This window comes from Corvus cornix, chromosome 3 (genome assembly GCF_000738735.6).
Source record: "Corvus cornix cornix isolate S_Up_H32 chromosome 3, ASM73873v5, whole genome shotgun sequence".
Taxonomy (NCBI): Eukaryota; Metazoa; Chordata; class Aves; order Passeriformes; family Corvidae; genus Corvus; species Corvus cornix.
Window position 1 is genome coordinate 56,720,733 of NC_047056.1, and position 22,327 is coordinate 56,743,059.

Below are 22,327 nucleotides of genomic sequence, written 5' to 3' on the forward strand. Positions count from 1 at the left end.
AAGATCTTATAAGAACTCTAAATATTGGTGAAAACTTTTAGAGGACGCAGGCAAAAGAGGGAAAGATGGAAAAGGTGAAAAAAATAGGAAAAGCTTACTCCAAAAAACTCTTCCTACAGCAAATGCAGATTCATTTTCTCTGGGAGCATAACTCTATATACACCATACTGCTCAATTTAGCCAACAAATAGCAGATAATGAGGTATTGTGGTTCTCAAATATCCTAGAAATGTTATTGTCCAGAAACATATTTGCCGAGTGAGCCCCCCACCCCACCCTGCCATGATTACTTGTGCACTTGTGAAGCTGTGTAACTGGTTACTCTCCTGGAGACCTTCAGCACAGGATTAACGAGTGGCTAAGAGCCATCCTTTCATTCCAATTTTAAAACCGCAGTTTTGATACCGAGCTGGACACCTGCCACCACTGCAGGCCTCAAAGAGGAATAAGGTTATTAAAAAAAAAAAAAAAAAAAAAAAAAAAAAGAGTCTTTTGGTCTTACGGGAAAGCTCTTTTTCCCAGTCTGCTGCTCTGCAGCATCTTCAGCCTCCTTGGGGAGTGCGTTTATTCCACTGCCAGTTTTACATTCCAATTCCAGAGAGCTGCAGGCACGGCAAGCAGTATCTTTCAGTTATTTAAGTTTGGGAGTCCTCCAGGATTGCTTTCCATAAGCTGTCTGGGAAATGCTGCTTGATAAATTCGCACTATGTTTAGGACTCAAACTCCTTGCACAGTCTGCAGAAAAGACTGACGAAAAAGGCCTTCTTAAAACAGTAACATCCCCACCACACACACATACCACATCACCAACCTAGACCTACCTAATCTGTCAAGAGAAATGGGAATAAAAATCCTATTCTCTGCCAAAAGAAAATAAATTAGTTGTATACTAAATTAATTATAATAACTTAAGAACAAACCCAAAACCTTCTCAAACTTCTGAAATGCACATATTTACATATACAACATCTCTTTATTCTCTCTTCTAGACACATGGTTAAATTACTGAAGCTACCAAGTAGCACCAAAGCCACAATGGACATCTCTTTACTGAAAACATAGTAAAATCTATCAGCCTAACTTCTTTTTCATGGTGTGCATGAATACTAAATTTTTCTTCTCTTCAAACACAGTTATGGGGAGATAGAGAGTTGTTGTCAATTTTGTTTGGTTTCGGGGGTTTAATTATTAATTTTTTTAAATACTATTTTTTCCTAATCCAAAACTGAAAGCTTGCAAATCTTTAGAAAGAGCGGAAACAACCGGAAAAGAGAAAAAACACTACTGCAGTGCAAGAAAGAGCATTTACCTTTTTCCAAGACTATTTTGAACAGAACACTTAAATGTGAGCCTAAATCTTGAGCCAAGATCTTGAGCACAGATCTAAATTAACTGAGGAGGTCCCGATGGTATATGGCACCACTTGCTAGCAAAGCCACACCCACACTAATTGCATGAGGTCAGTTTCGCACATATATAATGTTAGTAGATAAGCAAAGAGTAGAGCACCGTGCATAATAAGGAACCAGCACCGACATTTAAACAGTCAACTCCAGCCCTTAAAGAGTACAAGAGTTTAGGTCCTAGAAGAATCAATTAGCTGTTCAAAGGGCAGGGCACACCAGATGCGCAATTACCGCATATTCTAAAACACCTATTATTGCTCACTATCACTGGCTGTGTTCACTACGGCTTATATTATCAGTAGTACAATGCATACCTCAGTAAAGTGCTCATAAAGAGTCAAAATATTACTTGAAAGTATCCTAGCATTAAGGGATAAGTTCTAGCTGTATTGGAGGGCAATGCATACACTGAAAGAGTGCTAAACTGAGTAACAACTACAACTGAATGCTCCATCAGTGTTTGTCAAACAGCTTGTGCATGCCAAGCAGTAAATTTAAAAGAAAGTTCACTGTATTTTCCAGAAGCTAACTTCAGCAGTTATCAATATCAGCAGGTACATGCTTCCAGCATTTATTAAAATACACCCCACAAACCTAAGTAAAATACTTCATGGGTGGGGCCAGCACCCTGTTCATTTAAGCTTCAGGGAAACTACCTGTCCCTTCTTTCATGTGTTCAGACCAAATTTTGCAACAAGGAAGCTGCAAATGGAAAAAGACTAACTAATGAAGGTTTTTCATTAATTCTTTTTAAACTTCAGCTGTGTGAACTAAAGATAAAGTATGTTTACTCCCTAGAAATCATATTAAAGTATGAAGTGAGTCAGGGCCCCTAGAGATAAGAAAATAATGTCTTTAGATAGGCTTTACAAAGCTCAATTTTAAATTGAAAAGACTGACAAATCCTGAGATTTAATTAATACTGACAGGTCTGGACCGCTGGGAACATTTCCATAATTTCAATCATCAAAGTAATTACTGAAGGTTTTAGGGCTGGATGGGGGAGAAAGAAGATGGGATAGCAAAGAGGAAGGAGCAAAGGAAGCAGCTTGTTTCTCACCACCAGCATAGCAATTTTTAACTTTGCAGTTCTGCACCTAACTTTGATCAAAAAAGAAAAATAAACTCAACCCAATGATAACACTTGAACACTGAACAAACAAACAGAAAACTAATTTAATCATCTTCCACCTTCCTCCCTCAGGCAGCACTAAGCAAATGAGCTACATCTTCCTGAACAAAAATTCACAAGTAAATACAGTGTTTGTCTTTTCAGGTCTTTTCTGTATGACCAGGAACAGATTTGTTCCTTTCATTACTGTAATCAGCATTCAAGAATTTGGAGTTTTGTTCAAAAATGAAGTTATTTGACATACTTCATGCACCTTTGTAATATACATGAAGAATTTGGAGAAAGTAGAGTTTGATTTTCAGCTATATCTATCAAAAAGGAAGCCACCTCTGATAATAATAATAATCAGGTAATACCTCATCCAATTCCAAGTTTCCCATTTTTACATGCTTGGCTTTGGCCACCACATTCAAATATTAATAGTGGACCCAATTCACCAAACAGCAACGTGCACTTTTATCTTTATCACATATGCTTAACTTTATTCTTCTGAGCAAAGAATGAAGGTCAGAGTAATCTCACTTTTCTTCTTAAGCAGAGTTGTTCACTTAAATATTAAACATATCTCACAAGTTATATGTCCATGAGTTCACGCAAAGCATTTCTACTCTTTTTCATCACAATTACGCAACCTGCCTAGAGTGTGACAATATCACAGATCTGTTGTGGAGTGTATTATCCTAAAGAGAAATTTTAGTTCTTTTTGTAAATATGCGTTTTTACAGAGTAATGTTAGAGTAAAAATACAAAAGGCATTCCCTAAAACAAACAGAAAGGCCAGAGACCAATACATTAAAGGCAGCACTTACAGACATACCAAGGAAAGGACAGATACAGTCATATGACCATCTTAGCTATAGACTTCTGAGCAGGCACTGACAACATCCTGGTGCAAATGTAGCAGCAGAAGGGCTACCAGCTCCCTTAACCCTTAACATTACTCAGCTAAATGCAGGAACAGCCACAGGACCACCAAGTCCCCACCATCATTGCTGGATTCTATTTAATGCTGAAGAAAACATATACTTTGAATATAGTCTAGATATAGGATATAAGCATACAATACAGATTATTTGCTGCCTTGATAGTATGATTTAGAAGTCTTTTCACAACAATAGGATCAAATGCTAAGCAAGGCTTTGCATTTTAGTTCACTAGCTATATTGATTAGAAGCACCTCATGTCACCTCACAATTTATTCCTACATAGACCTAGCCAGTATAAATATATTAAAAAGAGTCAGTATTGTATAAGAACTATAGATACCGTCATTATATCAGGGTAATGTGCAGAGAAGCTCAATGATTTTGTGAAGAAAGAGGCAAGTGTTGGATTTTAAGCATTTACAACATTTTCAATTTTCAGTAAGTTAAGGATCTATTACTGTTTGCCTTACATAACCCAGAGGAATAGAAACAAACAGAAACTGCAGTAGATATATCCTTATAAACAATGTCTTTGTAATTTTAGATTAAGAACTAGTTCAGACTAATGACAGTAACATAAAATACAACATATTCCCCGACTTCCTCATAGCTTTTATCTGCCAAAAGCAATTAAGAGTACTGCACCTTTGGGGAGTCATGAGGAAGGGAGGGAATGCTTGATGAGGTTATGTCCCTTTCTCTGATAAAAAACAAAGATCCGACTCGATTCCACAAGAGACTGGATATCAAAAGCTATTTTGCTTTCGATTTTCCCCTGGCATTGGTTCACTCTTAAATCTTACCAGCAGGATCAGCATTACATTCAGATGTGCAGATTTTTACATTCTTAAAAAAAGTAAAAATAATAATAACAATAAAAAAATTTTAGAAGTTCATCTCTCAAAGTCTGAATGAATCTTTTGGTTGAGTTCCCCCTTTGATCTGAACAAGTCAACCCTGAATTCTGAGTTAAATGCCTTTGAGCAGGCATATTCTGTACTATTGTTACATGTTAAACTTGCAGCAGAAACAACAATCATGAGCACTTGCTTTTATTGGGTCTCAAGCAGCATGTTTCTTGCACTCTTCTGCCAGCTGGAGCCTGGGTGATCACTTTCAGTTCAAACACCTGTGCCCACTGCCATGACACCTCCTTGAGAGTCCATTCCCACTAAATCCCCCTAAAGCTCAAAGAAGTCTTCAACTATGGGCAAACATAATCCTTCCTTCAGAGCCTAAATGCAGGGAGTATTAGAGAAAAAAGAGGCAAACACCCTCCATTGCACCAGGGAGATACACCATCTTAGTCTAGCCCAGTTTACTCCATTATAGACTAATAGCAATATTGCTATTGCTGCAGTACCTTGAATAAGAGTAACAAAACAAACTCAAAACAGATCAGAATTTATTTTCTTCTTGTAGGGAAGGCCTACACCTGAAATATAATCTGAAATGGCAAACTACCTGGCTCTTGGGTTAAAAAAAAGAATATGAAGACAGCTCTTTCAGGTATGATGTCTACAAGTTTCTTTTACCATGCAGACTACAGCTAAGACAGAATTATGATTTCTTTACTTCTATCTGATTCAACTTCTCTACACGACTACCTTTCTCTCAATATGGAATAGGAGAAAGCATTAACTTCTGCCATACTCCTTGTTCTCCTCCTATCATGGGATACTCTCAATTAACCAGTTGTCAGTGCAATCATACACTATTATAAAACCAGAAACCTGAGAAATGGAATACAATGGTTTTACAGATTTTCTTTTCTAGCCACCACTATCAGGATTCTCTAGGATTACCTTTAATCCTGTAATCAGAAAGACCATTTCACAATGGGGCTAAGAATTTACCAAAACCAAACTAAAATGATACCTTTTTTTGCTAAGGGAGTAAAGTTGATTTAGTTCCATCATGGTAAAATGGAAATAGGCTCCCATTTTGTTCATGCTGAATTGTAGAATATGCTGTGATATCAGCTTGCTTTAGACGAAGAGATCCAACTGCCCACTAGGATTTCACATTGCGATCACTATCACAAATTAGCCATTGTCATTGAACAATTCCCTCCTTTTGAGCACTGAAAACATAGCCTTGGACATTTGATTAACAAATTCTGTCCTCCCATGCATAAACACAAGAAAAAGATTCCTTTGTAAAATGGTACAACAAAAGGTAACAAACCATATCACAGGCGTAAGCACATCACTGGCACTCTTTCCGAGGTTAAATCACAGCCGTCCAATCTGCCACCAGAAGAAACTTACATTCATGTGTATTATTAATTTTCTTACCAGCAACCTCACTGTTTACCTGACAACCTGTTCATTTCCCATGTATACTGGGAGAGGTTATGAAAAGGCATTTCAAGGGAAATTCCAAAGCTCAACATAAATAAAGGATTAGTTGGTGGACACTACTTTCAAGATAAGGAGGTATATCCCAGCAGTAAAGGCACCTGAGCTAATTAAGCCCTTCTAACCACAGAATGTTTACTCTGTACAAAAATTGGCTTCAGATGTTTTCAATGTGACACTAGCTGCAGAACAGCCAACAAAAGTACTACCTGTTTGCACAAAACAAAATGAAAACGGGATGACAAAAAAACCTTGTCTGGGTTTGAAACTCCAACTTGTTTGATTTCAGTATTAAGTTACTCAGTTATGAATGAGGGATGAAACAATGGTAGCCAGACAGAACATGCCCAATAAGCAAAAAAACCCTTTTAAACAGGATTATACCAACCACTGAGCAAGTATTGTAAAAAAAATTAAAACCCACCAAAAACACACCTTAAAATCACAGCTCCTGTTTGCTCTCCTTCAGACAGATTAGAGATTTGGAGAGCACAGCTCATAATCACAGGCTATATTTAGATATCATTGTACAAAAAATAAGCTAGTCTGGGTACTGCATTCTAAATACAACCAAGTAATTATACCAAATCATTGGTAAATACAATCCCAGGACTTTGAAAATTAGCACTTACTCTTGGAAAGCCCACACATTTGTGGTGTATTTTACAGGCAAGTTCGTTTTTCTACATCATTTTCCAATCCTTCAAGTAAGGATAAGGTCTCCTTTCATCCAGTCTTAAGGAATGCAGTTTCAGAGGAAACCCCTAAGAACTTTTTTATTATTCTTGGTGTTTATGAGCACACTGACCCCTCCTAACTGTGACAGTTTAATCTGTCAGTAAAATTACACTTGCATTTCTCCTGCTCATGACATTGAGATTTTGAATTTTTTTTTTTTTTAAGAGTATATTTCGTGCTTTTTGTTTTGGATTGTAATCTGCAGTTCAGCAGAGATCCTCCTGGATTCTAGAACCATGATGCTTCTTCCCTTTAATTCAAGTGGAAGAGACCTGTGGGATCTTGAGAGCTGTAGTATCCAACTATCACAGTAAAAATATTTTTAAGATTATATTTGTATACGATGACCATCTTCAGTAAATCCATAACCAAAGAGCAACGATCATTGTCATTTAATCTCTCAACCAAATTTGCCAACATTTTGACAAGCTCATTGTGTTACAATATGGGTGAAGCTTCATCTGAAAAAGAGCCAGCCACTACTCCTCAGTTTTCTGTCCTAGTCAGAACTTAACTCCTCCCAGTTGCAAGCAACTATCTTCAGTAACAAAACAAGCAGTAGGCATTAAAGAGCCTTACAGCAGTGGATAGTTACTGCTTTATAAAGATATGATTGTCAGCATCATCTTTTTTGCCTTAGGTTAAGATCTGGGACTATAGGAACAAAGAAGGGTGGTAGGCAGAGTGAAACATTATTAAGTACTAACCATGGAAGAGAAAAAGAAAAGAGAAAATTCCCCTGAGATGACAGGTTAAATTCTTCCCTTCGGGTTGCCTAGAACACTGTCAAGTTCCTATCAAGGTCCTTAGGCAAGTCAGGGACTTGTTTAAGTATTACAGGCAAGGAAATAAACAGACCCAGATTTCAAAGTCTCGTCCCAGAGCCAACAAAAACGCTGCTTTCCCTCTGCAAGCTGTGCCTGTTGCTCTGTGGAAAGCTATCAATTACATCCTTTCCAACTTGGCATTAAAAGTATCAAATTGCCCTGGCTGGATGAGAAACAGCCCCTCATCTGCTTCAGAGACAAAGTATGTTTTTATTGCTTGAGTCCAGAAGTTCCATTATTTCATTAGCATAGAGTTAACACCAGAGAGAAGGGAAAATGAGTTACAGTCACTTTTTCAGCATGCATGAAGCAGAACATCTTACTAAGGCCTGAAAAATCTTGAATTAAGCCTTCACATTTAATAAAATTGGGCAAATCCACCATACAAAGTATGATTTGCCCTGCAAAGTATTTAAAACTAACAGGAAAGCCCAGTGGTAAGTGGGCTCAAGGATGCTAATCAGCTCACGTGCAAAAAAACCCTCAAATGGAAAAAAAATTACATTCCTGCTGGTCTTGCTCCTGAAATGTTATGGTTTGCATGCTGGGTGAGAGTAAGCAGAGGTAAGTGAATATGTAACCAGGCATAGGATGGGACTGTTCCTTCTTATGGTACTACTGATAAATGTGCTTAGCTTTATCATGAAATCATAGCTCTTTTCCTGCAAGCTGGAAACTTTAATGTGAGTACTTAGCAATGAGCATGCCAACCTCTCTATATCTATGAATCGTTCATTAATTTAAAGTTACTCATTTGCTTAAATGTCTTGTTCTGAGAACTTTGTAGTACTGACTCCAAATATGCTGATTTCTGATCAATAAGCACTTTAAAATTATGGGTTTTTTCCATGCTAATATTAGAATTGATGCTATTGGCAGTTTACAGGAGGTGTTTCAAAACTAACTTATTTTGGTTTTTAAGCAGAGGAATGGCATTCAAAGTACATGTAAGCTTTCTGACCATTCCATTCCCATTCCTGATTTAAACGCAAAATATTGCTATAACATCTTGATGTGAAGATCTTAGAGTATCTTAAACACACTGTATAAACTTCAGAAGACTATTCTGTGATACTAATCACAATTATTCTGTAGTTACAAGGACACAGAACAGTAACTTGGACTGTGAGCCAACCACGTGTGACCCAAAATAGAAAACAAATAGATTTTGTCTGTGTCTGTGTATTTGCTTCAGGACACAGTTTCTTCAGGAATGTTTTTTGTTGTTCTCAAAGTTGGCAGTCCACAAATCAGCCTAAATTAGTGACCTCCCCAGAACATACTAGTGTTTCAAAAGGGACATATTTTAATCAGAAAATTAAATGCAGCATCCTTAGAACTTTTAACCATAACCTGTGCATCAGTTTATTTACCACAGTGGTAAGTAAAGCCAGTGAATCACTGCATATTTCAATTTCTATTGCATCAGGCTGTTTGAAACTATACTGTTTTCAGTATCCAATACTGAAAAAGAGGACCCTCGGCATTTTAGCAAGAGTAACTCTTGGGAGAATCTGAAGAGGTGATGAGGGATTTTTCAGTAATATAAGTCATAATTAGGACCAAGCCAAGAAGCAAATTTGTGAGTCATTATTTTGATCTTCAAGTCACATGCACAAGGTTAGTAGACATAATATGCAAAAACACATTCGAGTACTTTGCAGAAGCAGATCATTTTGCGTGCACATATGTAGATAACTAAGCAACTATTCAACATCACAGAAGAGGTTCTTTTGTGTTTCTGAAAACAGAGTTCTCTTACACGACTTTTAGGAAATACTTCACTAAAGACTTCTGAGCCTAAATTTCAAAATCCTACTAGTGTTTTCTCCTAAATTTGTCTCTAAACTGAGACAGTTTTAAACAAATCCATTTCACTTTTGAATGTTTCATAATGTTCTTCTAGCAGGAAAAAAAAAAGGAAAGAAAAAACCCACAAACCCCCAACATTCAGGGTTTTATTACACACAGGAGCTAAACATGTATTTCCCATTTGTTCGGTAAGTAGGCCACAGATTTCTTTTTTTTAATTCTGAAACCCATCCAAGTTAAAAATCTGAGCTCTTTTTCAAGCTTTGATTATTGTTTAGATTTCAGTGGCACATATACAAAACCACCCTAGAGCCCTCCCTTGCATTGTATTAATATTTGCAACACAACACACACAAAGAAAGAAAGGTAGGTGTCTCGGTAAGAGAGGGACCAGCCCCTAGCTTCCTTCCAGTCTACTTAAGCAACGACACCTCTCAATCAGGAGGTGCTTCTTCGGCAAGGAGCTACAGAAAACAATCCAAATCCTTCTCTCCTTTCTAACTCTCAGCCAATCTGATTATCAGGGTTTTCAAGTACTCTGCCAAGGTACTGAGAAAAGATCACAGGATAAAGTCTAACAGCCACAACTGTGTGATTTAAGAATGAAAGTGACTTTAAGTCATCAGTTCAGTACTGTTTCCTCTAATTACTGGATCATTTCCTAGCTGGACATTTACGGTTTTTGATTATACAGCTGCTAAGATACCTGTGATCACAGATGACTGCTATATTCAACAGCATCCAAAGTTCAAGGCAACAAAATGAACTCAAAGTAGCTTTTATCTTCCTTTCCGCTTAACCCTTCCAACGCCCTGTGCTATTACATGGTAATGGAAGTTACTGCTTCTCTGCAAACTGACAAGACCAGGGTGGGCAGGGAAGAACATGACAAAAACCCCCCTCTGCATTTAAAAATTACTTGTAAAAAAAGCTCTTTTATTTAGTAGTTTAGCACAGTTTTAATCTGTAACCTGCAATTCCATTCAAAACTTTCATAATCATTTTGGACTAGCTCAGAGATTTAAACCAGGGATTGCTCCCTTTTCCCTACTAAAAAAAAAAAAAAAAAAAAAGAATAAAAAAGGAAGAAAAAAAAAGGAAATAAATTAATAGAGAGATTTAAAAAAAAAAAAAGGAAAAAGAATGTGCATTAATTACAAGGTACTGACTGACCTGGATTAGCCTTTATTCCATGTCAGCAGAAAAGAATTCCTAACATCTGCATCAATTACAAGGACTGCTGTTCCAAGTGGATTTCTTGTGAGAAATAAATGAAGAAAATCAACTTTTGGCTTGTTTCTGTGCCTAAGTTTAACCCTGCGTAGTCTACTAATGAGACAGTACCTTTCTTATAAAGTCTTTCAAGTTATTTTAGGAACACAGCAATGTTCCATCTCATCAAGTTTCTGCCTGTACACTAATTCCAAATGGCTGGGAGACCAGTTTTCCCCTATTTATAAACAATCCTAAGCATCTTAATCAAATGGGAATAGGGAAAAAATGCCTACTTCCAGACAAATAAAATGATGTGCAGGATTTCAATGCAGTCAAGCTCTAGCTCTTACATTTCAAAAAGAACATCCAAGCATTGTAAAGACTGCAAAATAAGGCATGAGAAACATACACTGTCAGAAATCCTACGTTATAACAACAGGCAAAAGAAGCTCAATCTGTTCAATTTACACAGTCAAGAGGTGCCTGTCTGAGGGTCACAACCATTTCTTCAAACAGAAGTTTAATGGTGTAAGTTAAACACACAGACATGTTTGGTCTAGAAACAGGATTGAACTGATGGAATAATTAGGGATAAAAATCTTTTTGCCATGGTTAATTCTACAATAGAAGTTTTTGCTTAAAAGTCTAAACCTCTTTCTAAACAGTATGAGATCCCAGAAATAAAACCTTTGCAATTCAGGTCTTCAGCTTCCAAAGACCACATTTTGCAGGGGATGGGCTCACACACCTCCTGCAGTACTTCCAGACTTTAAAAACTTCTAAACACCTCTCCAACAAGTGCAGATTTAGTGTTTATTCTTTTCATCAGGAAGTCCACATATTTTCCTCAGCTATACCAAAACTTACTTGAAGACAAAAATTCCCACTTTCCTTCATACACCAAATCCAATAGGTAATACGTGTACTGACAAGCAGAATTACTGCTGGACTCAGCATCGGACTTCAAAAAAAGACGATTAACATATACAATCAAACCATACAGTTTTGATTAGTTTTACTTCTATCATTTTAAATTTCAGCTTTATACAAGGGATGGAACTATCAAAGGCATTCAAATACAGAAGGTCTGAAATGTAATGGTTTTGCAGTTCTTCATAAACTCAAAGTTAAGACAACTAAGATGTCATCTCTGCGGGGACAGACTGTGCATCAAAGCCAGATGAAATTTGAAGCCGAGACCTGAAAGACACTGCTAATTTGAAAAAAGGTGGAAAAAAGTTAGTGACTTGCCAAGTGTTACTATACCTTGTTCAGTAGAAAGACCAAATATTCTGTAGAACTATCAAGTGTGTCAGATAAAATACATAGTAGCTGAACTTGCTTAAGTGGAAAATGTACTTCCAAACACATAACGTACTGCTAGAAAAATTATATCTGATGTATAAAATGAAATATCAATTAGTTGTGCTTCTTGACAGATTGTAAAAACAACTATAGGGTGAAATGTTTGAACTGGGATTTTCATATATCTTTACAAAGTAACAAACTAAGTCAGCCAAATACAGTACTTGAATACATCCAGACTTGAGGAAGCTTGCCAGAATGTCTAACTTGGCAGAAAAAGATTAAGCAGGATCAAGTCTGGTCAACAGGCAGTATTTTCAGCTCTACGAGACTCTGGGGTTTTTTTGGTTGGTTGGTTGTTTTCTTAGTTTTCTGGTTCTTTTTTCCCCTTTCTAATATGAATTCAATTTTAGAGGAATTTTAAAGGCTTAAATATGGAACCAAGAAGCCTCCCTGTATATCAGTGCTTACAAACACATTTGTTGGCTTATGTCAAAAGCAACCTATATTTCTTTTCTTTAAATTTAAAAATTAAAAAAAGGAGTAGACATAAAACCAATATTTTTTTCCCCCCATACATTATCTTCAATGTGATTTTTCCTGCCCCGCAAGCTTCCCTCCTCCCCATGTTCTCTGTATTTCACATTAAAGATTTCCTGGTATGACATTATCAGTGTGGCCTTTCCAGCTCTTTTATTCACATGCAGAGAAGGGTGTGGGTAACTTATAAAAGTAGCTGTAAAGTAAATATGCCTATAAACTCTGACAATTTTATAAAAGGCAGTTATTTGTCTGAATTCAGAAGTGACAACAATGCAGTGACATTTTCCCACAATAGGTAAGTGCAAACCTGGTTTTGGGTATTGTACACTTCAGTCACAGCACTAATTCCATTACTGAAATTTGTGAACTTAAAAAGCTTGTGCAATAATTTTTAGTCTTAACAAGACTTTGATTTCCCCACATCTCAAGAAAAGGCTCCACAGAAGCCAACTATCCAGATAGCCCACCTATCTTCCTAAAATGTGAAAATCTAAACACAGGCTCAGCACCCACAAAGAAGTGAAAAATATAAAACAAAAACCCCCAAAACAACCTCAAAAAATCTTCATTTAAAAACAACACATTCTTAAAACACCAAGGAAATGTATGAAGCTGAGTCAAATCCTGCCCATCAGGGCTCATAAAAAAATTTACCTCTATCCAAACAAAGTCTAAACCACTATCTTCAGGCTGTTCACAAAAAGGAGGGCTCAGTACTTAAAAATGTGTTGCAATTCTGGTGGTTTTGGCTCACTCTCCTGCACCCTGATTACATAAACACAGCCCCAGCTGGGGCCAATGCTAGCTCTGATAGGGTTGTACCATTCCTCTCCGGTGGCCAGGAGAGCTCAGTGTAGCACAGGGCACAGGAACACACTGGGACAGTTGGATTTAGACACAAAACTACTCCAAAGGCATGATCTGAATAATATATCCATCTGTCTGAAATATGTGTGGCAAAATGGCCTGGAGCTGCTCTATTAATTATGTGGATTCCAGTCAGGCCTAAAGTGATGAGCAAGTTGTGTTCTGTGATGAATGCACAGCATCCATATATGATACAGACGTTTAAGTCACAACAAAAGATTGCAGACGCCCAGCTGTACATAGAATCAGTTGTTCTGATTCTAAACCAGAACAATTTAGAATCAGTTGTTCTGATTCTAAAGCAGAAAGTCTAGCTTTCTGACTTGACATACAAGTTTCTGGAAGCAGTGTACAGAGAAACTTCCCCAGAAGCATAAAGCACTGTGAGTTCCCATTGCTGCTTCTCCAAATTAAATGAAGCTTTTCATGTCATCATGAGCCCTTTAGCTTTGGGAGCTGGCCAAAAAAACAGTACTCTCAGTACACCTGAAGCCTTGTAGAGCAGATAAACTCTATTGTTAGAAAACCTTAGGCATAAACATAAGACCTGTTTAAAAGCCATCAGTCCCTGTTACCATGGCTGTAGCCATATCTTGCAGTAACAGCTGAAGAACTGTGACAAACATAGGAACTCAGATTCTCAACAGCATTAGACTTCTTCACCATGTGAAATGCAGGCATTATTTTTCTTCAGCACTCCTCTTACTAAACACTTAAAATATTTCTGAGCGCTTCATTAAATGCACAAGATTGACAGGAAATAAGGAACAAGCCAAATATTTTTATTTGTAGATCCTAAAATTACCATTTCAAGATGTAACCTGAAACCTCAGTGCTGCAGCACAGCTCACCCATATAGCTCCTTGCAACCACTGATTACTCCATAATTACAAGAACCCATCTCCTTCCAGGAGGTGCTCTTTTAAGAACAAAGTCTCAAGAAGTGGGTCCAGGTATTTAAGAAGATGCAGGTGTGAGTTTTTTCCTTCAAGAGGTTGAAATGAGAGGGCGTGGCAAGCAGCAGAACGAACAAAAAACCTTTAAAAACGAATATACAATTAGGACATTCTTCATCAATATTTCTGAGGAGATAAATGAGCAACTAGTTCATGATAGACTTCACACTCAAGAAAGTCATCTTTCTGTCACATGTCTCCTTTCTGTCACAAGGATTTCCTAGCTAGCAACTGTCAGTGGAAAGGATCTTTACATACCTTGCCTGTTTCAGTAGGTCACAAAATATCTGTGTAGTGGGCAGCTTTGGGGCTCCTTCAATTTCCTATTTGAAATTTGCCAAATGCTGTAAGAGTAGACCAGTCCCTCCAGTTAATACTGTCACTTCTCTGAAGGTGGAAAGCCTATGATCCTCAAAAATTTTAGACAGCCTTTAAACAAAAAGAATGTATTTTATTACTACTCAGTTGTGAAAAAAAAACAAAACACTAAAGACATGAGAAAAACTCCATTTATACATATCATACTCAGAGTGTGAAGAAGGCTCTCTGTGTCTCATTTTGAGTGACTACAGAGCTCCTCGGGCTGGGATCTAATACCAAGACTCTCCATAGGGTAGGGATCCTAACTGAGGACAAACCTTAAATGCAGCCGTTTGCTTTTTGGAAGAATTGTAGCAGAGTCTTATCTTCCTAAAGGATTTCCTGTTGCCTACAAATTGTATTCATATGGAAAAACTACAAAACATTCAAGGCAGGACATCCCATCTTTAGAAACACTGGCTTTCTTTGGATATGAGCACACAGAACCATCTCCTGGCCAGATATCAGGCAAAATTCCCTAACAATTAGCCTCATACATAACTTGTTTCTTCCAATATTGCTTTCCATGGTAAAACACATACCCTCTCATGAGATAAGATTTAACCATGAACATGAAATTTTTATGCAGTGAAAAGTACAAATACATAAACTGATAACCACCCTTCTTAACAAACAGACATTGAGAGGAAGCATGTGGTTTATAACTATCTCAACAGAAAGTAGACATAACAGAACCCAAATAATTTGGATTGCCTGGCTTTCCTGAACCACAAGAGTCCAGATTTGCTAGGACAGAGGTTAAGCTCAAATTCTTACCTCCTTAATCATTTTTTTGGTAATTCCACCATTGAAGCACAGGCTACATTGTGTGCATAAGGGGAAACTAGTGTTTACTGCACCTGGAAGCTGTGTCCATTTTAAATTAATCTACAATATATATGTTGCAGAAACCACTGCCAAGATGTAATGGAATTTATTTTAAGACCCACTCCGCAAAATCCACAGCTAAGAACAGATATTTTTTTTAAAAGAATTTGGTAACTTTTTGTGTCTTGAACTGCACAATTGGTTTTGCAGCATATTCTGACCAAAGAGACAACCAGAAACGAATGTGGATATAATTTAAAGAATTAAAGTATCCTATGTGCTCTTTTGCCTGCACAGCTAATGGATCTGGACACAGTACAGAGGCAGCCTCCCACCTTTCCTCCCCTTCCCTGCTCTCCTCAGCTTGCTGACTCTTCAAGAAGTTGACTTCAGGAGTTTGATATATCACTTCAAAACCTTTTATTGCTCATAAAACATCAAAGCTACCTCCCCTTCTGCTTTATCAGCAAGTAGCATTTCCCCCCTTTTTTAGGCTAAATAAAACTACAGGGAGCCAATTAAAAAAGCAAAACATAACAACTAAGTTTTCCTCTGCATATATTAATCTCTGAAGTTTAAATTTAGGATATCGAGGCCTCTCAGCCCACTTCTAATGTCAGTGGCATAGTTTGAAACTACTGCTAGACATATAACTGGGTAATTAAACAACAAAAAAATAGTGATACTTACTACTAGCATGCTTACATTTGCTAACTATATAGCACCTGTCAAAATACTTCAGAACTAAATGGTCAATAACAGGGAGGTACCTGTGCTGCTGCAACTCAAACAGCAAAATATCTTTGTATCTTTATTTTTACTACTTTGGATCTTTTGGTTTTAAGGATGTGATCAGCACAAGATGAAAGAATGTAACCTTGACATTCTCATTTATCTTAAGAGTTGCAGCTCACTTTAACTGGTAGCAAGTAATCAATTTTTGTCTCTTATCCTTCCATGTCCTTTAAGTTGCTTTGGAAGAAATATGGCTGGGGAGGTGGTGAAATCAATGAATCTGAAAACAGATTTCTGGCTTGTCACTTGAATAAAGCAGCAAGACAAAATATGGCAGAAATTCCAAAAGGGGGGGAAAAGCACAGTTGTTGGGATGAAAGCTGATTTACCTTTAAGAAACTGTTGAAAAATTAACTGTTATTATTACTTAGTTTCTGTATATTAACCCTGTGCAGTTGCCAGCAATCTGGTTTGTGTTTCCACGCAATAACATGGAATATATGATAGTAAAGAAAAACACCTCAAACCACCACCACTAAAAAGAAACCAAAACAAGCCATGATGAAAGTGGCAAAGGAAACTACTTTAAATCGGCATTTCCAACAGGACAATTGCCATTATAACTGTGCCTTTTTAGGCTGTTCCAGTTATTGCAGAACAGCAATTTAACACATAGTAGTTGCTTTAACACCAATAACTGTTCTGTTTGGTGACAAAGTCTTCCCATAAAAAAATCTCAAGAGAGGCAATGGTATCATTCCCAATCTAGAAAGAGCAGATGCAAAGCATACTGCTAACATCTGTAATCACAGAATAGTACTTTTATATTTTTACTCCAGGTCACACACAGCTAAGACTGCAGTATTACAGAGTGTAACTTCTGGCTGGGGCCTTCTCCAAAAAACTATTATGATACTCAAATTATTTTTAAACAGAAAAAGATAATATAAACCTGCAATACCTTTTTTAGGATCAGCAGCACATTTCTGAGGTGCTAAGCAAGACAGATGCTAAACATAACACAAAAATTTAAAAATGCTATTTATGAAGGAATGCTCAATCATTTTTTCAAGCATTTTATATACAGAGCTAAGCTCAAAATAATTAATACGTTCAATAATTAGACACTGTTTATCATTCCTTATAGGAAAAGGAATTTTTACACTTCAATACACAGAAAACTAGTATGCCACTTCTTTCTTTTCTTTAGCAAGGAACCTTGGCTCCTCCAGGAGTGAACAATTTGGAAGAAATAAACAGTTTATTTAGAAATAAATTAGTACCATTAGGATTCAGAAGGGCTTTAAAGAAACTGTCTGTTTTTCATCAGGATGCATTACATTTGACTGCTTCATGCAAGCAACATTTAGCCTCCCTTATTTTGAACTACCCCAAACTGGTTATTTAGTATGTGCACATTATGTCTAAAACATGATACACATAATTTTATATCATGTGCAATTCATTGATACAAAAGCAAAAAAATGCATCAAACTTAAGTGCTACACTTCTTAATTGCTTGAGAACTAAGAATTAGTTACCACTGAAACAGAAAAACAAAAGTAATTGCTTGAAAATGGGATCATTGATATAAAAAAGCCCTCCATAGTTTTCCAAACCTCAAGTTTAAGCTGTTCAGGCCACATAAACTTTTTATAATTCGTGGATGACTGCAATACTGATCTTTGGCAGGATACCAGCCAGTCAGGACACCAGGGAAAGTGCCTGGCATTTGAAGAACAAGTTATTCTACTTGTTAATAGCCCAACCTTTGTAATCAGTGACTTAATCACCATTACATTACAGCAACTGCATCTTCACTTCTGATGAGGGGCAGGCTTTACTATACTCAAACATTTCAAAACGTCCAGAACAGTCTACCTCTTGCTGCCCTTCACTGCCCTAGATCAAGACAGCCACCACCTCCTCCTCCTCTTCACTGAGCTGAGGAAGTTTGGAAGACCGTCCAGTTTCAGCTTGTTGGCAACTGAGAAAGAAAGTGGGACCCAGCCAGCATGGCTCAGTGACTAAGGCAGTTCATCACAGTGCTTTCAGGAAAATAGCCAGTCGATTCAAGGTTGTGGTTTCATGCCTCATGCACTACCAGAGAACACGAGCTGTGCTGCACACCACAGGGGCTGCACACAGACTGGCTGTGCAAAGCAGCCTGCTTCGCCTGTTGCTAGTGCTCAACTTCTGCGGAGCAGAGGCTCACCCAGATGTCAGGAGTTATGACAAGAGTCATTATGCATTATGACAAGAGCCTACATCCCCTTTTTCAAAGCAAGATGTGCCACCCTCTTGCAGTATGCATAGGGAGGCCAACAATTTAGCGAGGAGTCAGAAACAGAATATCCAATTTCATCACCCTTCCAGTTCTTATTTCTCCCATTTCCAATCAGATTTCAAATCTACTTAGGCTTCATCACCTCCTTTTATAAACACTAGGGTTAAGAATTTCAGATACTGTCTTTATACAGAGACTTCCTCCTCCATCAAGATATGATTTTGGGGGCATTAAAAGCTGCTGCAAAATGAGGCTATGAACAGTAACTAAGGAATAATAACCTGGCAAAGGAAGATTAAATTACTGGGGACAGTGAGAATATAAGAAGCATGTAGTATGTTTTCCCCACCATTTTTCTAGCTTCCAACAATTTTCAGCTAAAGGCCTTTCCTTGGTTCACAGTGGCTTATTTATTTGGAGCTGTCTTCTCTGGTCTCCCCTTCAACTCATGTGGTTTTTTAAAATTCACAATATCCCTTTGCAGGGAAGTCCACAACACCCACCACCTTCTGTATAAATAGCCAAGGCCTTTTATGTTCCATCTTACCCACCCAGTGTCAGCACACAGATTTTTTTGGTGCCCATCTCAGCGTAGTGATGTACCATTAAGCCTAAAAGTGCACTATTACCACAGTTGCCTAAAACTTCATATGCACATAAGATCTGAAAAAGCTTTAGAAAGATGCTTCATTTTCCCATCTACTTCAGTGTTTCTTTAAAAGGGATGTAGTAATAATAAAGCATAACAACAACTTTTTCCATGAACATGACACACTGAAATCCCACACAGCATTGGGACTAAAGGCAGCATGCAGCACTTAGTAACCTGTATGACCACACCCTGGCATTCCTGCCATGAAAGAATCAGCCTTAGCAAAATTTGGAGGTAGAAATACTGATGCTATTTTCTTCACTGCATTTGAAGGGTATGATCCATTGGGCTGTGCTTGCACGTTTTTCCTGTGCAGTGTTGTGTATTACAGCAGAAATAGCACGCAAACGTAAGTCAGAGGAGTTACAAAACGGAATGAGTCTTATCACAAGCAGCAACAGAAACAGCTGGTAGGCTCCCACTAGTGCCATCAGGTACACAATGCAAGGAAAACCACTGCTTGTTGCTGTAGGATATTTTACAATGACATAAACTTGCTGTCCACAGGGATTTGTCAGTAGCTGTTTATAAAGTCCAGGTGTAACACGTTTCCTTCAGGATGCAAGTGTGGACCATGAAGTCAGTAGGAGAGGATCCAGCTGTGGGAAGTCATGCCTCTTACTTCATGAAAAAGTTGGTGTGGGAAGAGGGAAAGGAAGAAGACTTTGTGGGAGTTTAACTTCCTCATATCTTCTTCAAATATGTCTACTTTTAAGGCACAGAAAAACAACCAGTCAAGCTGACTGGAGAAACTGAATAAAGGTTCCCACTTCCATATACATTTTCTAAGTATTTTGCATAAAGCTGCTGCTAAGGTAGCACTTTGATACCCCAAGAACTTTGAGTCTGGGAGTCTTCCAAATAGATACTAAGGCAGACCTCATCTGGTTTCTTTGACACAAGCCTAGCTATCTTAAGAACAGCTGTTCATGGGTATCATGACAAAAAATTAATCCGCTATCCACAGGATGAAACACTTGTGTTTCATGAAAAGTATTCACTATCATCAAAATTTTCTTAAGCTATAAAAAGTTTGAGTCCTGTAAGACAGATAATTTGTAATGAAAAAAGTCAACAATCATTCCCCTAAATTTTTGCAAATAAGTAACTGCTCAGCTCCAGATACCATCATGAGCAGCCACCATGAATCACAGCGGCCTCTCTAAAGGTGAGAGGAGGAATTTGTGCAGTGGGTGGGGTACTCCTGTCACAGCCTTATTTCCAGTGGTTAACCATACTACAAGTTTAAGAGCGACTTTTCAGCAAACACAAGCAGAACAAATGCTAATTCCTTTGCAAGCTAAAACAGAAATACACTCAATCCACTTCCTGGTATTGACATAGTACATTGTTCTAAATGCATCCATTGTAAATAGAATATAATAGCTTTGCTGAAGGTAAACAGTTAAGAAATAGTTATACGTTGGTCATGGTAGGAGTTTTTTGTTTTAATTTGTTTGTCTACCACTCCTTGATAGCTACACAAGCTTCTTGAAAAATATTTTTCCCGGTGTGATATGCACACACTTCCATCTTTGCAACAACCACATCTCCAGGTCCTGGGCTTTTTTCTCTCGAAAGCACAAAGCAAGCATTGACATTTATAAATGTAACTGTTGACTCTAAAAGGTCTGACAGAAGAGGTGGCAGAAAAGCAAATAGTCTGCCCACCCACTGGGGACCCTCGAGTCAAGGACTACGTTACAGTAACTTAATTACAGGAAACTCCTTTCTCAATTGTCTGCTCCTGTGTGCTCCGTGGCTTAACTGGAGTATATGGAGCAGTGGGTCAGGGGCAGGGAGGGGCACTGCTAGGTTAAAGCAACACTGGCCTTTTCAAAGTTTCCAGATAATCAGTTACTTGCCAACACTTTGCTTAACCCAACTTGACCCTGATAAACGAAAGAGGTTAATTGGTAGAAATTTGTAACAACAAATACAGCTTTTTCTTTTCTTTTAACCAATGACTGCAAGAATATTTCTTTGGGAAAAAAATCAAATAGTAATAAGATAAGATTTCTGGAAATAATTACAAAAGTTCACATAAATGTTTATGCACATAAAGAGCATTGGTATTTTAATCATGAGAAATGAAACACCCACTTCTCAATTCTGACTCAGTCATACCAGTGAAACTTTTCTACATACCAGTTAGTTGTATAAATGCTAACTAAATAGAGATGCATATGATCAAAGACTGACTGTGGAAGTTTATCCTGTAAATCCATGCTGCAGCATATATGTCTGACAATTTTTTCCAGTAAACATTATCGTAACATCTTTGAATATATTTATGTCAATAAACCAACAAAAACTCTCGTTAACTGCCAGCACTAATGACTTCATATCATCAGAATGTTTTATGCATAGTAGAGTATTTTCATCACGACATAAAAACAGGCCTCTTAAGTGTAGATTCATTGTTATTCATTAGTTCACCCTTTTTTTAACATCTAAAAATTAATTTTGAAACAGCAGTTAAAAACAAAGCATCCAGATTAAACCAAGTTTTGTTTAAGTAAACATTGCATTTGTTAAAGTGCACACAGAGAATCACTCAGAATATTCTGAGTTGGAAGGGGCCCATAAGGATCACCAAGTCCAACTTTTATGTGAATGGCCCATACAGGGGTCAAAGCTGTGACCTTGGCATTATCAGCATCCTGCTCTAACCAGCTGAGGAAGGATATTTTATACAGACTCTGGAATAACTTCATGAGCTCTTATCACAACAAAATACGATAACTGCAATTTGAAAATGAAGATTCAGAATAATCTCATCATTTTAGTTAGCTATGTTTTGTTGTAGGCTTTCGCTTCAAGTGGACTCACTCCAATGCTTTTAGCATAAGTATTTATTTATAAGGGTGACACACAACATGTGAATCAGAGAGAGCTCAGTCTTAAAGACTAGCTGTAATTGCTTCTCCTCTTGTGTTGAGAGTTCTCCCAGTAACATGTGTTAAGCTTTACAGTAAGTTTTAGAAAGGCCTTCTGCAGTCAAGCGTAAAATTTTAATACCCTTTAAATGAAGAGAAATGCCTTTTTCTACTGCTATTGATGCACTTCTTGAAATTATTATTGCAGCATGTTTCTCCATGCCTTTCAAATGCCAAAACTGAGATTCAAAATCCAAGAAAATATTTAAAACTAAATTTTGAGATGTCTGTCTTGAGGCATAGAATAAACCAGCCTGAGCTGTAAGCTTTAATCAAACTAAAACACACATTTTAATTAATATAGCCCTTGTGTGAGGATCTAGAAAGCAAGGATATACAAGAGCTACTACAGTTTTTACACAATATTGTCAGAAACACCTCACAATCTTCACATGAAATAGCAAATTCTTATAAAATGTTGTAATGACACATCCAGCAG

At 37.5% G+C, this 22,327-nt stretch overlaps 1 protein-coding gene across 3 annotated transcripts in view; it reads right to left on the reverse strand.

The window, feature by feature from the left end:
* Positions 1–22,327, reverse strand: part of PLEKHG1 (pleckstrin homology and RhoGEF domain containing G1) — a 127,476-nt gene that overhangs the window by 66,781 nt on the left and 38,368 nt on the right. Inside the window, exon 2 of one of the 3 annotated variants that reach the window (XM_010400953.3) lies at positions 14,346–14,516. The exons of the other annotated variants lie outside the window; for them this stretch is intronic. The gene's annotated coding sequence lies outside the window, so the exon portion shown is untranslated. The remainder of the gene's footprint in view (positions 1–14,345; positions 14,517–22,327) is intronic. 3 annotated transcript variants of the gene reach the window in all.